A 21,846-nucleotide genomic window follows, 5' to 3' on the forward strand; every position below is an offset into this window, starting at 1 on the left:
TCTCGCCCCTAGTCTCTCTCGCCCCCAGTCTCTCTCACCGCCGGTCTCTTTAGCCTCCGATCTCTCGCCCCTCGGTCTCTCTCGCACCCGGTCTCTCTCACACCCCGGTCTCTCTCGCCCCTGGTCTCTCTCTCACCCCCGGTCTCTCTCACCGCCCCCAGTCTCTCTCTCGCCCCCCGCCTCTCTCTCGCCCCCAGTCTCTCTGTCTCGCCCCCGGTCTCTCTCTCGCCCCCGGTCTGTCTTGTCACCCTGGTCTCTCTTGTGAACACCTCTCTCTCGCACCCACTCTCTCTCGCCCACAGTCTGTCTTGCCCCTGGTCTCTCTCGCTGCCCCGGGACTCTCTCTCGTGTCCCCAGACTCTCTCTGTCACCCCCGGTCTCTCTCGCCCCTGGTCTCTCTCTCACCCCCGGTCTCTCTCGCCTCCGGTCTCTTTAGTCCTGGTCTCTCTCGCCCCCGGTCTCTCTCGCCTCCGGTCTCTTTAGTCCTGGTCTCTCCCACCCCCGGACTCTCTCGATCCCGGCTTCTCTCTTGCCCCCGGTCTCTCTCGCCCCCAGTCTCTCTCGCCCCCGGTCTCTCTCACCACCGGTATCTCGCCCCCCAGTCTCTCTTGCCCCTGGTCTCTTTAGCCCCCGGTCTCTTGCCCCTGATCTCTCACCCCCGTTCTCTCTCATCAGCCCCTTTCTCTATCCCCCGGTCCCTCTTGCCCGCCCCGGTCTCTCTCGCCCGGGGTCTCTCTTGACCCCAGTCTCTCTCGCCCCTCTCTCTCTCGCACCCAGTCCCTATCTCGCCTCCAGTCTCTCTCACCCACGGTCTCTCTCCCCCAATCTCTCTTGTCGCCCCCGGTCTCTCATCACCCCCGGTGTCTCACCCCCGCGCTCTCTTACCCACAGTTTCTTTCGCCCCTGGTCTGTCTCATCGCCCCCTGTCTCTCTTACACCCATTCTCCCTCGCTCCCCCACCCCGGTCTCTGTCGTCACTCCCAGCCACTCTCGTTCCCCCCACCCCCCGGTCTCTCTCGTCGCCCCCGGTCTCTCTCTCTCTCGCCCCTGATCTCTCTCACCCCCCGATCTCTCTCTCCTCAGTCTCCCTTGCCCCGGAATCTCTCCCAACCCCGGTCTCTCATGTCACCCCCGGTCTCTGTCTCTTGGCCCCAGTCTCTCTCATCGTCCTCGATCTCTCTTACCTTCCCCGGTCTCTTTCATGGCCCCCGGTATCTAATTGGCCCTAGTCTCTCATCATCCCCGGTCTCTTGCTCCGGGTCTCTCTCGCCCATGGTATCTCTCGTCGGCCCCGGTCTCCCTCGTTGACCCCGTCTCTTGTCGCCCCCGGTCTCTCTCGACCCTGTTCTCTCTCGTTGCCCCCGATCTCTTGTCACCCCCGGTTTCTCTCGCCACTGGTCTCCCTCATCGACCCCGGTCTCTCTCGCCCCAGTTCTCTCTGTCTATGGTCTCCTGTCGCTCCAGCTCTCTCTCACACCCGCACCCCACCATCCCGGTCCCTCTCACCCCTGGTCTCTCTCACTCCCGGTCTCTCTTGCCCCCGGTCTCTGTTTTTGCCCCCAGTCTCTTGTCACCCCCGATGTCTTGCCCCCTGTTTCCCTTCTCCCTTGATCGTCCCCCGTCTCTCTTTGCACCCTCTCTCTCGCCCCCGCTCTCTCTCACCCGCGGTCACTCTCTCGCCCCCGGTATCTCTCTCACCCTCAGTTTCTCTATCGCCCCCAGTCAACCTTGCACCCCCCGTTCTCTCTCTCATGCCCTCGGTCTCTCTCTCTTACCCTCCTGGTCTCTCTCTCATCCCCGGTACTCTTGCCCCCGGTCTCTCTTGCTACCCCTCTCTCTCACCCCCGTCTCTCATCGCTCCCTGTCTGTCATTGCACCCAGGCTCTGGTCACACCTGATCTCTCTCGTCCCCGGTTCCTCTTGCCCCCGGTCTCTCTCTCGCCACGGGTCTCTATCGTCCCCGGTCTCTCTCTCTTGCCATGGTCTCTCTCTTTCCCCCGGTCTGTCTTGTTGCCCCGGTCTCTCCCATGAACCGCTCTCTATCGCCCTTGGTCTTCTTCCCCAGCCCCCACCACGCAACACCCCCACCGGTCGCTCTCTCGCCCCCGGTCTCTATCACCCCTGGTCTTTATTGCCCCGGTGTCTCTCTCTTGCCACAGTCTCTCTCTCGCCCCCGGTTTGTCTCATCGTCCCGGTCTCTCTTGTGTACCCCTCTCTCGCCCCGGTCACTCTAACCCCCGGACTCTCACTCTCGTGCCCCCGGTCTCCCTCTCACTGCCCCCCCACCGGTCTCACTCTTGCCCCTGGTCTCTCTCGCCCCTGGTCTCTCTTGCTGCCCTGGGACTGTCTCTCTCGCGCCCCTGGTCTCTCTCTCGTCCCCAAGTCTCTCTCTCACTCCGTGTCTCTCATCATCCTCGCGCTCTCATTTCCCCCGGTCTCTCTTGCCCCGGTCTTTTTTGTTGCCCCGGTCTCTCATCGCCCCAGTCTCTCTTGCCCCCGATCTCTCTCGCCCCCGGTGTCTCTCGTTGCCCCCGTTCTCTCGTTACCCCCAGTCTCTCTTCAACCCCGGTCTCTCTCGTACCCGGTCTGTCTTGTCACCCCCTCTCTCTCGCCCCCAGTCTCCCTCTCACCACGGTCTCACTCTCACTCTCGGTCCCGGTCTATCTTGTCACCAACAGTCGCTCTTGTAAATCCTTCTCTCATCACCCCTGGTCTCTCTCTTGCCCCCGGTCTCTCAGGCACCCAGATCTCTTCAACCCTGGTCTCTCGTCCCCGGTCTCTCTCGAACCGGTCTTTCTCTCCACCCCAGTCCGTCTCGCCCACGGTCTCTCTCATCACTCCTGGCCTCTCTCATCGCCCCTAGTCTGCCTCGTTACCCACAGTCACTCTCACCCTCAGTCTCTCTCATCCCCCCCACACCGGTGTCTCATTGCCCCCGCGCTCTCTCTAGCCCCCCGGTCTCTCTCTAGCCCCCCGGTCTCTCTCTCGCCCCTGGTCTCTCGTCTCACCCTGTCTCTCACGCCCCTGCTCTCTCACGCCCCAGGTCACTTGTCACCTCCGGTCTCTCTCGCCCTCGATCTCTCTTGTTGCCCCCTGTGTCTCGTCACCCCTGCTATCTCGCCCCCGGACTCTGTCACTCCCAGTCACTCTTGCCCCCGTTCTGTCTTGTCGCCCTCGGTCTCTCTCGCCCCAGGTCTCTCTCTCACCCCTGGTCACTCATTGCCCCCGGTTTCTCTCTCGCCCCGGTCTCTCTCGTACCGCCCCCACCCCCCCGTTCTCTCTTGTCGCACCCGGTGTCTCATTGCCCCAGGTCTCTCTCGTCTCCGGTCTCTCTCTCTTCTGGTCTGTCTCATCGGCTCCTGTCTCGCTCAGCCCCGGTCTCTCTTGTTGCCCCATGTATCTAACTCTCCCCGGTCTCTCTCGCCCCCTGGTCTCTAACTCTCCCCGGTCTCTCTCGCCCCCGGTCTCTAACTCTCCCAGGTCTCTCTCGCCCCCGGTCTCTAACTCTCCCAGGTCTCTCTCGCCCCCGGTCTCTAACTCTCCCCAGTCTTTCTCGCCCGGGTCTCTGACTCTCCCCGATCTCTCTCACCCCCGGTCTCTAACTCTCCCCGGTCTCTCTTGTTGCCCCATGTATCTAACTCTCCCCAGTCTCTCTCACCCCCGGTCTCTAACTCTCCCAGGTCTCTCTCGCCCCCGGTCTCTAACTCTCCCCAGTTTCTCTCGCCCCTGGTCTCTAACTCTCCCCGGTCTCTCTCGCCCCCGGTCTCTAAATCTCCCCAGTCTCTCTCGCCCCCGGTCTCTAACTCTCCCCGGTCTCTCTCACCCCCGGTCTCTAACTCTCCCAGGTCTCTCTCGCCCCCGGTCTCTAACTCTCCCCAGTCTCTCTCGCGACTGGTCTCTAACTCTCCCCGGTCTCTCTCGCCCCCGGTCTCTAACTCTCCCCGGTCTCTCTCACCCCCGGTCTCTAACTCTCCCAGGTCTCTCTCGCCCCCGGTCTCTAACTCTCCCCAGTTTCTCTCGCCCCTGGTCTCTAACTCTCCCCGGTCTCTCTCGCCCCCGGTCTCTAACTCTCCCAGGTCTCTCTCGCGCCTGGTCTCTAACTCTCCCCAGTCTCTCTCGCCCCCGGTCTCTCTCGCCCCTGGTCTCTCTCACCTCTGATCCTTCATTTCTCCGGGTCTCTCTCTCTCCCCTCGAACTCTCTCGCCCCCTGGGTCTCTCTTGTCCCTGTTCTCTCTCACCCCTGGTCTCACTCGCCCCCAGTCTCTCTCACACTCAGTCTCTCTTGTCACCCCCGGTCTCTCATCAGCCCTTCTCTCTTTCACCTGGTCTCTCTCGCCCCCGGTGTCTCTCGCTCCTGGTCTGTCTCATCGGCTCCTGTCTTGCTCACCCCCGGTCTCTCTTGTCGCCACCTGTCTCTAACTCTCCACAGTCTCTCTCGCCCCCGGTCTCTAACTCTCCCCGGTATCTCTTGCCCCCGGTCTCAAAATCTCCCCGGTCTCTGTCGCCCCCGGTCTCTGTCGCACCCCCGTTCTCTCGCCCTGCCCCAGTCTCTCTTCCCCCAGTCTCTCTCGCCCCTGGTCTCTCCTCGCCCCGGTCTCTCTCACCTCTAGTCTCTCATCTCTCCGGGTCTCTCTCTCCCCTTGATCTATCTCGCGCCCCGGGTCTCTCTTGTCCCTGTTCTCTCTCGCCCCTGGTCTCTCTCGCCCCCGGACTCTCTCACCCTCCCCCCACGGTCTTTATCATCCCCCCTCCACTCCGGTCTCTCTTGCCTCTGTTCCATCTTGCACCCGGTCTCTCTCTCACCCTCCGGTTCGTCTCACCCCAGTCTCTCTCATCGCCCCCCGGTCTCTCTCGCACCCCTGTGTCTCTCACCCCTGATCTCTCTCACCCTCCTTGGTCTCTCGTTGCACCCCCCCATCCCCCATCTCTCTCTCGCCTCTATTCTCGCTAGCCTCCCCCCGGTCTCTCCCGACCCCCGGTCTCTCTCGCCCTCGGTCATTTATCCCCCCCAGTCTCTCTCTCCCCTCGGTCTATCGCCCCGGTCTCTCTCACCACACCCCCCGTCTTTCTCTTCACCCCCGGTCTCTCTCTCCATCGGTCTCTCGTCATTTCTGGTCTCATTCACGCCCAGACTCACTTGCCCCCAGTCTCTTGCAAACGGTCTCTCTTGTTTCCCCGGTCTCTCTCTCTGCCCCGTTCTCTCTCGTCGCGCCCGTTTTCCCATTGGCCCAGGTTTCTCTTGACCCGGTCTCTCTCGCCCCTGGTCTGTCTCGTAAGCTCCTGTCTCAGTTGCCTCCGGTCTCTCTCACACTCTGTCTCTCTCGTCGCCCCCAGTCTCTCTTACCCCCCGATCTCTTTCGCCCCCCGAGCCTCTCTTGCCCCTGTTCTCTCTTGCTCCCGGTCTCTCTCAACCCCCGGTCTCTCTCGTCAACCTCAGTCTCTCTCAACCCCAGTCTCTCTCGTCACCCCCAGTCTCTCGTCACCCCATCTCTCTCGCCCCAGTCTCTCTCAACCCCCAGTCTCTCTCGCCCCACCCCCCCCGCTCTCTTTTCCCCCCTGCGTCTCTCGCCCTCCCTGGTCTCTCTTGCCAACCCCGGTCTCTCTCACCCTCTTCTCTCTCTCATCACTCCCAGTCTCTCTAATCGCCCCTGGTCTCTCTCGCCGCCTCCAGTCTCTCGTCACCCCTCCGTCTCGCCCCCGGTTGCTCTCACCCCCCCCCTAGTCTCTCATGTTCCTGGTTTCTCTCGTCACACCCGGTCTCTCTCGCCCCCGGTCTCACACGTTCCCGGTTTCTCTTGTCGCCCCTAGTCTCTATCTCGTCCCCCTCTGTCTCGCCCCCCTCACTCGGCCCCCTCTCTCTCTCGCACCCCCTCCCTCTCTCGCCCCCCTCTCTCTTGGCCCCTTTTCTCACACACTGCCCCCTCCCCCCCTCTCTCTCACCACCTCTCTCTCTCTCTCACCGCCACTCTCTCTCGTCACCCCTTCTCTCGCCCCCTGTCTCTCTCGCCCCCCCCTCTCCGTCTCTCACGGCCCTGGTTTCTCTCGTCGCCCCGGTCTCTCTCTTGTCCCCGGTCTCTTTCATCGCCCCCAGTTTCTCGTCGCACCCCCTCTCTCTCTCACCCCTCTGTCTCTCTCGCCCCCTCTCTTTCGCCCCCTCTCTGTCGCCCCCCATCTCTCGCACCCCTGTCTCTCTTGCCTCCTCTCTCTCGCCCCTCCTCGGCCTCCCCTCTCTCGCCCCCCTCTCTCTCGCACCCCCGTTTCTCCCACCCCTTTTGTCCATCCCCTCTCTCTCTCGCCCGCCTCCTCTCTCTCTTTTGCCCCTCTCTCTCACCCCCGTCTCTCGTCCCTCCACCCTGTCTCTCCCTGCTCTTTCACAATCTCTCGAATCACTGTCGCCTCATCTCCCTTTCTCTCCTCTATCTCTCTCTCCTTCTCGCCCCTGTCTCTCTCTCTTTCTCTTGCTGCCATCTCCCTCTATCTCTTGCCCCTCTGTTTGCCCCTCTCTCCTTCCCTCTCTCAGCTCCATCCCTGTCTCCTTTCTCTCTCTCTGGGAGGAAGAGACGGAAGAGTGGAGGCAGATGGAGAAACCGGGATTGGGTGTGTGTGTGATAGAGACGGGGGAATGAGTGACAGTGAAAAGGAGAGGTGTTGAGAAGGAAAGAGTATGCAGAGATAGAGAGGGAGAGCAATGAGGAGAAAGGGTAGGGGAGAGGTAATGGGGAGTCCAGGCTGCAGTGGTGGGACAGAGGGAGTTAAACCCAGCTCCTGAGCTCAGGGCGTGGTGCCCTCCCTTTCCCTGAGGACCAGGACTTGGGACTGAGTCTGTCTCTCTCCAGCTCAGCTTCTCCAACACAAAGACACACAACAACATCGGTGACTCTGCTGCTCGGCACACTTTAATCAACATTTTTATTGATTACAAATGGAAGTGATGGATAAAGTCAGTCGGATTGTGCCTTTTCTCACTGGCCCCTGAGTTGTGAGAAACATTGAAATGTTTCCCTGTAACCCCCTGTGGGATAAGGATGGACAAACCAGCACGACCCTAGTCTGTTACCATAGCGACAGGCTGCTCCATCGCTGAAACACTGAACTGAAATGAGAAAATCCTGGATGGTGTGATTAATGAGGGAATTTGATGGATGGATGGATTTGGGTGAAGGGATATTTCAGCACATTCTTCAGCTGCTGCCTGAACTTAGTCTGGGTCACGGCATAAATCGCGGTGTTTGTGCAGCAACTGAGGAGCTGCAGCATGAAGCCCAATTCCTGCACAATGACATGGAGATACACAGACCGATAACCAATATCCCACATCCGTAACCATATAGAATACAGCATTAACGTTGACCATAACAGGATGAAATTGGCCGAGATCACAAACAGTAAAATGATGGATTTTTTTCGGTTTCTCATTTCAGTGTCAGACTGAGCGTCCCCATTTGTGTGAGCACGGAGTCTTCTGCGGGTTCTGCTGGTCACTAAAATGTGTCTTACAGTGAGAACATTGAGCAGCAGAATCAGGAGAAATGGGACACACGTGGTTAGAATGTGGTGGAGGAACTCGATTGTGACCCAGATACTGGAGGAGAGAGCAGCGAGGGTTCCATTACAAAACCAGGGGCGGTTTACCAGCCAATACCGAGCCGTGAGAATAAAATACCAGGAAATGTTCTTTAAACAGCTCAGCACAGTCACTGCTCCCAGAACCACAGCCGCCGTTTTCTCACTGCAATATTTACTTTTCAGCTTCTGGCAACAAATGGCCACAAACCGATCAAAGGTGAAAGTGACGGTGAACCAGACAGAGCAGTCAGTGGCTGCATAAAGCAAGATCGCGTGGATATTACACACGGGGACGGAGTACCTCAGGAAATAAAACTGTTCCTTATAAACAATGGGAATGTGTCTCAGTATCAGGTCGAGGATAATGACCAGGAGATCTGCCGCTGCCATGGCCCCCAGGTAACGTCTGACACATGGAGACAATCCACAATCTTTATAAAGCAGGACGTAGATGGTCACTACGTTAACTGTGAGGAAGGAAAACAAACCTATTATCCATCAGCCTGGAGGTAAAGGAACCCGTTTGATCGGGGACCCAGTGAGATTTTCAAATGTGTCCCTGTATTCAGGGATTTATTAAAATAATTGGAGCTGGAATAACAAATGGGAAGCTCGGAATTACTGAGAAAAAATGTGACATAAACCACAAGACACCCTCCCTCCCCAAACACACAGAGACACATCCATAAGGACAGAATGGTTTCTAGAACATTCCCACACGCTCGATCATGAGAGCAGACACAGGTCACTCCTTCCCAGTTCCTAATACGGAGGGTGGGAATGTTGCTGTCCTGAAGGATTCTCTGCCAGTTTCCTGAAGACAAACGGAGTTTGGGAATTTCTGTAATTTGGCCTAAATTGTGGTCATCCTGTGTCGGGAAGAAATGTAAACGCAGGGAAAACGTATTCACCCCTTTAACTGCCTGAGGGTCCTTCGGAACAGTGTCTCCTTCTCCCTGGAACAGGATCTCTTCCTTGGGACCTTATCGTTTGTTCAATTTACTGACGTTCGGCCGTTCACAAACAATGTCAGGGACAGAACGTTCCTGGGAATGTCAGTTATAGAATGTCAGGGACAGAACGTTCAGGGAATGTCAGTTATAGAATGTCAGGGACAGAACGTTCCGGGGAATGTCAGTTATGGAATGTTGGGGACAGAACTTTCCGGGGAATGTCAGTTATAGAATGTCAGGGACAGAACGTTCTGGGGAATGTCAGTTATAGAATGTCGGGGACAGAACGTTCCAGGGAATGGCAGTTATAGAATGTCGGTGACGGAATGTTCTGGGGAACTCCTTGACCTGTCCATCACCTTCCCCCCCCCATCCACCCCACGCTCCTCTCTGACCTATCACCTGTCCCCCTGTAAACCGGGAGCCATTCCCCCCACCCCCCCCCCCGCAGCATGTTGGACTGAGTACTCCGACACAGTGCGTTGATCTGTAACCCAGAATCAGTTACCCTCCCAGCATGTAGGACTGTGTACACCACCCCAGTGCATTGATCTGTAACCCAGGAGCAGTTACCCTTCCAGCATGTAGGACTGTGTACACCACCCCAGTACATTGATCTGTAACCCAGGAGCATTTACCCTTCCAGCATGTCGGACTGTGTACACCACCCCAGTACATTGATCTGTAACCCAGGAGCAGTTACCCTCCCAGCATGTAGGACTGTGTACCCCACCCCAGTGCATTGATCTGTAACCCAAGAGCAGTTACCTTCCCAGCATGTAGGACTGTGTACACCACCCCAGTGCATTGATCTGTAACCCAGCAGCAGTTACCGTCCCAGCATGTAGGACTGTGTACCTCACCCCAGTGCATTGCTCAGTAACACTGTGTGAGGTCCCTGCACAGTGTGAGGAAACTTGCAGCCCGTTCTGGAACTGACAGGATGTACAGCTCCCATCCATTTACAGCTCCATCTCTCCATTGTTGCCCTGACAAGGGGGCGCTGTCTGTGTGAACATCACTGCCAGAGAGACCAGGCGGGGTAATCAGTTTAAATATCACCACATGGGAGGGGCTTGGGGTATAGACAGAGAGGCGTAGACTGAGAGACAGTATCATGGAAGGATGTGTTCCCAGGTTTCAGAATGCAGAAATGTAGACACTTCGATAGCATCCTGTAACAAGAGCCTGTCTTCCCAGTAAAGATGGGAAAATGGGATATTTGAGCATTTGTACTACAGCTTTGTAAATGGGAGTTGTTTCAGCAGAATCTATGATTCACTGGGCTGAATCAAACAAAAAACTGTCTCAGTGACATTTTCCCTTCGTCTGACAGAACGATTATCTGCACGAGGCTGAGCTAGTTTCCTGGTGCTTTCGGATCAAACTCACCTCATTAACAACCCGCCCCACCCCATGGTGTCCCTCTTATTCAATACCAGCCCGATTCTCCCACCCATCATGGCTGGAGTTACTCACCATCTCCCGGTTGACCCTGGATATTCATCGTTCCCTGACACTGGAGCAATCTTTAAAAGGCCAATGAGCACACGGTTGAGCTTTCTCAGTTAGGAGCTGCCCTGCGCAGTTTACCCTGAGCATGGGGGACAAGGGGCAATTACACTGCGGTTTGTCGACAGGGGCACGGAGGTCCTGGTGGATGGGCTAGTACAGAGGGAGACCATTCTCTTCCCAGAGGGTCCACACCACCAGACCCACCAAGCATGGTCTGAGCTCCCCACCCAGTTCAGTGCAGTATCTGGGGTCAGAGGAAATGTCCAGCAATACAGGACAAGCATCAATAACCTTCACCACTCTTTCAGGATAAGGGTCACTGTATTCTCTTTGCTCCCTCACACTCACTGTATAACAGGTAAAGCACCTTCTCACCCCGCCGTGATCTCTCTCTCTCCCTCTCTCTCCCACTCTCTATCCCTCTCTCTCTCTCTCTCTCCATCTCTCTCTCCCCTTGTCTTCCTCCTCCCTCCACTTTACCCCCCCCCCCCACGTTAATAACACTGCATGGATACAACACTGTGGACTGATTCCCTCCGGACCCCTCACCATGTCCCCGTCCCCTTCACCTCAACCAGCACTAACAGCAGGGACACCCACTCCCACCCTCACTCCCTCCCTCCCTTTCTCCCATTCCAGGAGAAACAGCCTGGAATAGGTCATAAAGGGCCAAGCCGGGTGGTGAAGTGCCCGGTATCCGTTCCCTCACCCCCTCCCCCCGCTTTTGTGAAGGACCCTGGTCGGAGTCGGAGAGGACCGGGACGCCTCGTGTGGAGATTCTGAAACATCCACGTCCCACCAACCGAGTAAGGAGCAATGTTCAGCGAAGGGCAATTCTCACTTTAAACCCACTGGCAGCTCTGTTTCCCCCCAGCACAACTTAGAAACTGTGGCCCTGATGCCATCTCCCTTTTGTGTCGAGCTGGTACAAATGGAATCCCCAATGTCTCGGTGGGCAGGAGGGTGAGATCACAACACATCGTCACCACCACCTCCCAGGAAGGGAGCACCGAGACACCCTCCTCCACCTCCTCCTGTAAACCTATCAGATACTGAAACTAATCTGTAATATTTACTGCTCTCACCACTTGTCCTGATATCTTCAACAATCTGTGCTCATATACACCCAGCGCTCTCTGCTCATGCAACCCCTTTATAACAGTACGGCCTGTATTAAACTGCCTTTCAATGTTATTCCTACAACAGTACATCACCTCACACTGCTCTGCATTGATCCCCATCTGCCTGAGAACTGAACTTACGCCAACGTTTCAATGTCCTGTTAGAGTTCGACACTGTCCTCCATAGACTTTACAATTCTTCCAGGTTCGGTGCCATCTACAAACATTGAGATTGTTATAGCATCACAGTCCCCATGAAACAACTGAAATCCTGCCCCACACACACGAGTCTGAACAAGTGAAATACTGATATATTCCCACGGACAGAGTCGAATAATGACATGCTGTCAATGGAGCAACAGAAGTCCTGACACATATGAGACAGAGTTGATGAATTATTCACAAACCACAGAGCAAGAGAAATCCGGTTCGGTCCCACTTATCCACTTCATCAGGGTATAATGTGATGAAGTTGAAAGTGTGTACAGCACTTTTAAGAGAGGGCGAAAGCTGTTCTGAACTGAGAGCTTACAAGCTCCTGTGATATGAGAGGATGGCAGACCCAGAAACGGTATATTGCTATAGAGCTGGAGTCGGGTAATAAGCAGTTAAGAGAAAGAGGGTCCCAGGGTTGTGAATAGTTGGTGTAAAATGTTCACTTTCAGAGTGAAAAATTAAATTGATGTTTTTATTTAACCAGTGGAAGTTGGCGGATCTGTCACTCATATTTCAACAGTTTACGAGGCGAATTGAGCATTTTTTTTGTGTCATTTAAGTTACCAGATGAGCTTCACGCCGTATCCTCACCATCCCCGTGTGTGTATCTGTGCACCTCGACACCCATCATCTATTGCATCCGCTACACCCGATGTGGCCTCATCTATATTGGGGAGACAGGCCGCCTACTTGTGGAACATTTAAGAGAACACCTCTGGGACACCCGGACCAACCAACCCAACCATCCTGTAGCCCAACACTTCAACTCCCCCTCCCACTCCAACAAGGACATGCAGGTCCTTGGACTCCTCCATCGCAGACCATGGCAACACGATGGTTGGAGGAAGAGCGCCTCATCTTCTGCCTGGGAACCATCCAACCACAAGGGATGAACTCAGATTTCTCCAGTTTCCTCATTTTCCCTCCCCCCACCTTGTCTCAGTCAAATCCCTCGAACTCAGCACCGCCTTCCTATCTTGCAATCTTCTTCCTGACCTCTCTGCCCCCACCCCATTCCGGCCTATCACCCTCACCTTGACCTCCCTCCACCTGTGGCATTCCCAACGCCCCTTCCCCAAGTCCCTTCTCCCTACTTTTATCTTAGCCTGCTGGACACACTTTCCTCATTCCTGAAGAAGGGCTTATGCCCGATACGTCGATTCTCCTGTTCCTTGGATGCTGCCTGACCTGCTGCGCTTTTCCAGCAACACATTTTCAACTCTGATCTCCAGCATCTGCAGTCCTCACTTTCTCTTCGGGTAATAAGCAGTTAAGTGAAAGAGTGTCCCATAGTTGTGAATTTTTGATGTAAAGTGTTCACTTTCAGAGTGAAAAAATAAATTGATGTTTTTATTTAAACAGTGGAATTTGGGAGTTCTCTATCCCTCATAATTTAACAGTTTACGAGGCAAAGTGAGCATTTCTTTATGTTTTATTTAACTTACCAGATGAGCTTCACGCCATGTCCTAACAATTCCTGTCAGTGTATGTGTGTGTCTCTGTGTGGGGCAGGTCTGGCAATCTCTGTGCTGCTTAAAGTGATGCAATGCCACCCTCCGCTGGCCTCCCCATGACACTGCAAGGCATTAGCAGAGGGTGCAAACCAACAGGGATTCATTCAGAGAGGGAGAGGGAGAGAGCAGCTGCTCACAGCACCATCCAAACTGATGTCTGATCCAAGGACTGATCTAAATGTCCTTTAAACGTTGTAACTGTCCCTGCTTTCACTACTTGCTCTGCAAGGTCATTCCACACACAACCCAGATTCTGTCTAAAATAATTAACTCTTGTGGCTTTTGTAAATCTTTTTCCTCGCCCCTTAAAATATCCCTCAGTTTTAAAGTCCCAACTCTAGGGAAAAGACAACAGCCCTTCAGCTTGTCTGTACCCCTCATTATTTTGTAAACTTCTGTGAAGTTACCCCTTAACCTCATCCTCTCCAGTGAAAAAAGTCCCAGCATACCCAGCCTCTCCTTATCGCTCACTCCCTGCATTCCCAACAACATCGAGGTTCATCTGTTCTCAATCCTCTCCAGCTTAATAATATCAAGGTCAATAATATCAAAGTGAATAGTCAAGGTATTTTCTAAGGGTAGGGGAGACCAAAACTAGAGGGCATAGGTTTAAGGTGAGAGGGGAAACATTAAAGCGACCTAAAGGGCAGCTTTTTCACACAGAGGGTGGTGTGCCTATGGAATGAGCGGGCAGGATGACCAGACTGCACACAGTATTCCAGAAGAGGTCTCACCAATGTCCTGTACAACCTGAACATGACATCCCCATTCCGATACTCAAAGGGTCTGACCAATGAAGACAAGTGTGTTAAACACCTTCTTAACCACACTATCTATATGAGATGCAAATTTTAAAGAATTATACCTGACGGCCTAGGTGTCTATTCTACAACACTGCCAAAGGCTCTACTTTTAATTGTATAGGTCCTGCTGTTATTTAATTTACCAAATCCAGTACCTCGCATTAATTAAAACTAAACTCCATCAGCCACCCCTCTGCCCGTTGTGTGATATTACTGCCACCTCCACTCCCCCTTCAATCTTAAAACGCCCATTCCTCTCCAGACGGCCTGCACACTCCGGCCTTGATTTTCACAAAGACCCTGAGCTTGGTTTGCCTTGTGTGGTTAGGGAGAGGAGGGACAGATTGCAGACACAGTCAGTGGGGAGGAGAGGCTGGACAGTCATCACCGGACAGGAAGAGAGGAGTCGCACGTTAGAGTTGGGTAAGAGTGATCGGTGTTTTGTGACCAGAAATTAAGCTCTTCCTTCGTCTCTGCTGTTCAGTAACAAATATCCATTTGAGACCCTTCATTGGGCAGAGTGTGTCTGCAGGATTTCTTTCAGAAATATTGCAGACTACAGATAATAGCGATTAATCAATGGCATAGCACGTCACTCAATATCCTACAGTTGAGACAAATATCTTGCATTTGTTTAACAATAGAAAGTGTTTTGTGTAGTTCAGTAATGAGAACCTGGTTATAATAAATCCACACCGAACTGAAAGTGGGCACTAAAATATGACCCAAAATCTGGGTATAGTAGTGGAGTGGATAGTGTCCCTGTCTCTGAGCCAGAACTCTGGATTTGATTCCAATTCCTGAGCTTGTGTGGTAGTGTTCCTAGCTCCGGACTATAAGGCCTGGATTTAAGTCCTGCCTGTTGCAGAGGTATGTCACATCATGTCAGAACAGGCTGATGAACAAACACACAGGAGAATACTGTTACAGCTTTATGGGTTTTGCTGAGTGATGCTAGTCCCTACCTCCGGGCACAAAGGTCTCGGTGTAAATCCCACAGAAGTTTCTCATGATACATCTGAACAAACTGATTAAAATGGATTTAGAATTGTGACTTGATCGATAAGGGAGCGGTGTCAGTATTGAATTTCAGAATTTAGGGCCGGGATGACTGAAAGTACCGCTATTCGTGTTGATTGGAGTCACATTTCGCAGCAGTAGTGGTTTATAAAATCAAAATGGCCATAGATAGGGTGAGTAGTCAGGGTTTGTCCCCAGGTTGGGGGCGTCCAAAACTAGAGGTCATTGTTTGAAAGTGAGAGGGGAAAGAGTTTGATGAGGCCTAAAGGGCACCATTTCACACAGAGGGTGTGTGCGTATGGAATGAGCTGCCAGAGGAAGTGGTGGAGGCTGGTACAACTACAGCATGTAAAAGGTATCAGGGTACTGACAGACCTGCCGAGCTTTTCTAGAAATTTCTGCATTTGTTAAAAAATGCAGTTATTTTAACACAGGTATTCTGAATACATTAAATATTTTATTTTTTAATGACGCAGGGCCATGTAAACATATTTCAAATCAGCCGAGACCATTTTCTGTGAAGGGTATGGCTCTGTGTATGACAGCAGCAATGATGCACCTACATGGAACAGGGAATGTGATGGAGACATAGTTTGGGCAATGTACAAGGAGATCTCACATGGTCCAGTTTGGGAGAGGATGACATTACTGTGTGATTCAGCTCAGACAGGGAGAAAATGTAACCTGCCTGAGAAGGAATGACCTATCACACTCTCTCTCCTTCATTGTTCCTCATCACAGCAATGTGTGCAAGCTAAAAAATAAATTCTACAGTCATCGTTACTTTTATAGAATCACTGCAGTGTTGAAACAGGCCCTTCGGCCCAACAAGTCCATACCAACCTTCCCAACCCATTTCCCTTTATTTGCCCATGACTAATGCACCTAACCTGGAATTCCCTGAACACTACAGACAATTTCGCATGACCAATCCACCGAACCTACACAGTTTGTGGGAGGAAACTGGATCACCCATTAAAAGCTCACACAGATAAGGGGAGAATGTGCAAACTCCACACAGACAGTCGCACTAGGCTGGAATCAAACCCAAGCCTCTGCTGCTGTGAGGCAGAAGTGCTGACCACCGTGCTGCCCTTTGGGTGATCCTGACCAGAATTCACTGGAATCTCCTCAGTGCCTAAAGCAAAGGGAATTCAGCCAAATCCAAATCTCCCAGGATGAAATCCCATTGCTTGCAGCTGTGTGTGTACAATATCTTCAGAAGCAGAATAACGTTTTGGACAATCTCAATTTTTACTTTTGTCATGAGTTCCAATAATATCTGGACAAAGTTCTTTCAAATTAAATTGCAGAAATTTCGTTAATTTGTGTGTGTTTGTGTGTGTGTGTGTTTGCATGTGTGTTAGTGTGTATGTATGTGTGTGCGTTTGTTTATGTGTTTGTGTGTGTGTTTAGAAAGGGAAATATTAGACCATAAGACATAGGAGTGGAAGTAAGGCCGTTCGGCCCATCGAGTCCACTCAGCCATTTAATCATGGCAAATGGGCATTTCAACTCCACTTACCCGCATTCTCCCCGTAGCCCTTAATTCCTTGTGACATCAAGAATTTATCAATCTCTTCCTTGAAGACATTTAGCGTCCCAGCCTCCACTGCACTCTGTGGTAATGAATTCCACAGGCCCACCACTCTCTGGCTGAAGAAATGTTTCTGCATTTCTGTTCTGAATTGACCCCTTCTAATTCTAAGGCGTAACAGAAACAATTTCTTAGCGTCCACCCTTTCCAAGCCATTGTTTATATAATTGCAATACCCAAACAGTTTGCCATTCATCTTTCCACCATAGTTTGAGTAACATTGCTCTGGATCATAAACGTGTTGTTTTAGCAGATTAAAGAAAGTAGCCTGACTTGTTCCTAAAACTGACCCTGACCCAGTCTGAGACCGATATCATCGTCCATATCACTAACCTGGTTACATTTAATATTTGTTGTGAGCAGTGGAGGAGTGGGACTAGAAAAGGAAACAGTGACCCAAAAAGCCGGGGAACGATAGACCGGTGAGCCTGATGTCAGTGGTGGGTAAGTTGTTGGAGGGGGTTCTGAGGGATAGCATTTACATACATTTGGGAAGGCAAGGGCTGATCGGGGTAGACAACGTGGCTTTCTGCATGGGAAATCATGCCTCATTAATTTGATTGAGTTTTTTGAAGAGCTGGCAAATAAGATTGATGAAGCCAGTTTGGTAGACGCTGTCTATATGGACTTCAGCAAGGTGTTCATTTAAAGAACAAAGGCCACAGAAAATTTACAGCCCAGAAACAGGCCCTTCGCCCTCCAAGCCTGAGCCGATCCAAATGTACTGTCTAAATCAGTCGCCCAATTCCTAAGCATATGTATCCCTATGTTCCCCACCTTCTCATGTATCTGTCCAGATGCATCTTAAATGAATCTACCATGCCTGCCTCTACCACCTCTGCTGGCAACACGTTCCAAATGCCCACCACTCTCTGTGTGAAGTACTTACCATGTGTATCCCCCTTAAACATTCCAACTCTCACTTTGAAAGCATGACCTCTCGTTATTGAATCCTTCACCCGGGGAAAAAGCCCGTCTCTATCCACCCTGTCTATACCCTTCATGATTTTGTAAACCTCAATCAGGTCCCCCCTCAATCTCCTTTTTTCTAGTGAAATTAATCCGAACTTACTCAGCCTCTCTTCATAGCTGGTATTTCATTCTGATTGTTAGACAGATGATTAAGGTTTGGTCACAACGGATACAGAGGAAGCTCGTCACAATTGCCTTGAAGGAAGAGAGATATTTTTCAGCCTGGAGGCTTGTGATCAACAGTGTGCTGTAAGAATCAGTACTGAGTTCACTGCATTTCATCATTTATGTAAAGGATTTAGATGTGAATATTGGGGCCACAGTTAGTAAGTTTACAGATTACATCAGAAAGGTGGTGTAGTAGATTATCTCAGAGTACAACAAGACCGCAATTAGATGGGACAAAGGGGCAAGGAGTGACAGATGAAGTTTAATTTAGATAAATACGAGGTTTTGTATTTTGTGAACGCACACCAGGGCAGGAATTATACACTTAATGATAAGGTCCTGGGGTGTGTTGTAGAACAAAGGGACATAGGACTGCAGGTATATTGTTCCTTGAATGTGGACTCGCAGGTAGACAGAGTGGTGCAGAACACATTTGGCACATTTGTCTTAATCAGTTAGAGCATTGAGTATAGGAATTGTGGTGGTATGTTGTATCTGTACAGGATGTTGTGAGGACACTTTAAGAATACTGCGTACAACTCGGTGTTCTGCAGAAATAACTTACCCGAATGTTCCAGGACTGGAGGTTTGAGCTATGATGAGAGGGTGATTAGGTTGAGGTGCTTTCTCCTGGAGTGTCAGAGGCTGAAGGGTGATATCATAGAGGTTTATAAAACTATCAGGGGCATGGATATTCTGAACAGCCACGTTCTGCTCTCCAGGATAGCGGAGTCCAGAACAAGAGGGCATAGGTTGAAGGTGAGAGGGCGAATGATTTAGAAGGGACCTGAAGGTAAATGTTTCACACAGAGAGTGGTGTGTGTACAGAAAGTGCTGTCAGAGGAAGTGCTGAAGGCGGTTACAATCGCACATTTAAAAAGTATCTGAAAGAGGAGAGGTATTTACCAAATGCTGGCAAATGGGACTGGATCAGATTTGATATCTGATCGGAGTGAACAGATTGGACTAACGGGTCTGTTTCCATTCTGCATGACTCTTTGATTCTATAAGAAGGATGTTGAATAATTCTGAAAGGACCTTTCAAGTGGGAATTCTCTTCACTGGAAGTTTATCGTGCCTATATGTTCACATTGATTGAAAGCTGCATTAGTTAAATATTTGACAGAGAAGTGAGTCACGGATAATGGGATATAGACAGGAAAGTGGGGCTGAGACCCCAACCTGATCAGCCACAATTTTAGTGCCTGGTGGAGAAGGTTCAAAGTGTCTAATGACCCACTCCTGCTCCTCAGTCCCATGTTTCTGTGTTCCATTCAGCCCCTCATACCTGCTAGACAGGGACAGTTGGAGGCCACTTACTCCTATAATCTGGTGCACAGAAACAGAGAAGACCATTCAGCCTCTCAATACTGTCACACATGCTTTGAAGTGATTTGGGGAAAGTAATTGGAAAATCCAGGCATAGGTATGAAAGAAGCCCCTCATCTCTCTTCACAGAGCCTCCCCTCTCTGCAACTTGTGCTTCATTTGTTAGTCATGTTGTAGACCCAGATTCACTGTGAATACAGCCCCCATACCTCAACCAGAGTTGGCTCACAAAATCCTCTGGTCTCCCTGACTGCAATATTCAGTAATTGCACATTCATGAAAATAACACCCACTAACTTTCCAATATCAGAATGGGAGAACATCAGAAACAGGGGCAGGTCGTTCACTCCCCAAGCCTGCCTTGCCCTTCACTAAGATCGTGACTGATCTGCTCTCGGTCTCAAATCCTCTTTCAAACCCAATTCCTCATAGCCCTCAACTCTCTGTCAGGTCAATATCCATCTACCTCTTCTTCAAATACTTTCAGTCATCTAGCTTCCCGAACACTCTTGAGAACAGGAATCCTGACATTCAATCCCACCTGTTTGAAGAAAACACTTGCTGCTCCTATATAATGGCCTATTGATATGAACAAAAGAGGTTGAGACAAGGGTTCAGGTAAAAATAACTGGCCCTGATATCAAGGCAGTGGTTGACTTCTGTTGACATCAAGGAGCTTAACAAAACTGAAATTAATGGGAATCAGAGTAAACTCTCCAGTGTTTGGGGTCAAACATGGCGCAAAGAAAGATGTTCATCATCTCAGTCCTGGGTCACCTCTGTGGGAGATCCTCAGGGTAAATTCCTCTTCACAACAGCTTCAGCTGCTTCATCAATGTCTCCCCACCCCCAGCTTCCCCACCATAAGATCAGAAGTGGGGATGGTCACCGAAGATGCCACAATGTTCAGAACATTTTGTTCCCCCCTCAGCTCCTGAGCTGGTCTGTGTCCATGTGCAGCAAGACCCAGACTCCATTGAGACTTGTGCTGTTAAATGGTCCGTAACATTCGTCTACCAGCACTGCCTGTCACTGCACATTGCCACAGTAAAATAAGAGTTCATTCAGCACCTCACGCTAGTTTCACAGGAATATGAGGATGTCGTTCAGCCCATTGACACTATTGGAGAAGAACAGGGACAGCCCATTCAGTGCCTCCAGCCTATTACTCAAGAAGAGAAGGAGTCTAGTATGATGGACCACACGAGAGCCCAACGAAAATTTTTTAAGGCGGTCACCTAGACTCAATTTTTTTTTATTTTAAAGGGAATATAAAGTGACTGTTCCAGATGCAATGTGACAGGTCAAACTACTCGGTGTGAAGCTAAACACTATTTATTGAAACGGGAAAGATAAAATTAAAGCAAAGAAAGAGGAATTTAGAAAGTCATAATTCCATTAGACAACTTAACAGAATAACAAATCTAGGATCTATTACTAATGAACTGTACCAATATAGGAAAATCCCAAAAACAAAGCCCCTGGCAGAAAGGATAATTCAGACATAGATTGTCACAAACATTTCTCTAATCCGGGAATTAAAAACAGCACCAAGAGAAAATTTAGAGAGAGTAGCACCCAGGAGATTGTCACTGAAGATTCCAACTCTGTGCAGACCCCAATAGTTTCTGATACTACTGAGAAACCAAAACCCAGAGATCGTAATTTGTGAGAGCTGGCCACGCCCATTCAGGCTGCGTTAAAATTCACCCAAGGCCTCCCTTGCTGTTTACTCAGTGGTCTTAACTAGCCAGCTTGGTAACGATCATTCAATCTCTCTCTGAAAAGAAACCAGGACACAATAACCTCTCAAAGCCTGCAGCATCATCACACTTGTCAGTACATCGAGCTGTCAAACAGGAACCAGGGGTAACCCAATCAGGCCCTTGGTCCTGTCCAATCGGAAGAGGAAGAAGCCATTCAGACCCTTGCGTCTCTTACACTGGAACAGGAGGAGGCTATTCAGCCCCTAAAGCCACTTCCACAGCAACAGGATGAGGCCATTCAGCTCCTTCAGTCTCTTACACAGGAACAGAAGGAGGCCATTCCCCTCTCAACACACTTGCAAAGGGACAGAATGAGGTAATTGATGCTGATTCCTGATGAATGGCTTATGCCCAAAACGTGGATTCTCCTGCTCCTCGGAGCTGCCTGACCATCTGTGCTTTTCCAGCAATCTACTGTCTACTACAATCTCCAGCATCGGCATTCCTCACTGTCTACAGATTGATGCTCCAACATGATGAACAAGTGGAGCAGATGCACATTAGTGCACAGACAGACTGTTCCACGTTGTTCCTCCTGGCTCCGTTGCTCATGATAAACATGTGGGACTTTAACGTGGTTTTCTAGTGTTGAGGAGGGAAGCCATATGTCCTGTGTGAAGTCTCAAGAAGACACCTTCCATCTCCGAGAAGCTAGCCTTTCTCTACGTAGGGCAGAAGCTGGTGGGAATGGGTACCTGTTTCAGATCGAAGGTATTATGGCTGATGTTGGGGATTGTGAACAACATGGCGTTCAGTACGGGTTCACATGCCAACAGCACAATAACTTGGGGAGAGTTAATTTAGGCATATAAACTATTAGGAAAGTCGCGTTAGACTGATGAATCGACTCTCTGTGTTCAAATAATGCTGATCTTGCTCGTGTTGATCTTGTCTAGTGCACGTCCTGTTCAGTGTACCCTGTATGCCTTACTCTGTCCAAGTCTATTTCCACCCTATGATCTGTCTGGCCATGCTTACTATGATCTGCCTCCACTGCTCATAAATAAAGTGTTTCCCTGTACTGAGGTACACGTGACAATAAATCAGATCAATCAATCCTGAGTAAAGTATGGAATTTCTCAACCTATCAATGTGTCTTTTGGAAATATACCTGCTACACCTCGTGTTTCAGCATCACCATTTCAGATTTTACAGCTTGCAGATTAAACTCTCAGGTTCTTCACTCTACCCTCATGATACTGCCATCTGTATCTGTGGGAAGGATATCATTCCTTACAAAGGAGATCAAATATGTAGAGAGCGCCCCAAATGCTCTCCCAGCAAGGCTCTACAACAGCAGGAAGAT

The sequence above is a fragment of the Chiloscyllium punctatum genome, chromosome 21, assembly GCF_047496795.1.
Source record: "Chiloscyllium punctatum isolate Juve2018m chromosome 21, sChiPun1.3, whole genome shotgun sequence".
In the NCBI taxonomy this organism is placed as follows: Eukaryota; Metazoa; Chordata; class Chondrichthyes; order Orectolobiformes; family Hemiscylliidae; genus Chiloscyllium; species Chiloscyllium punctatum.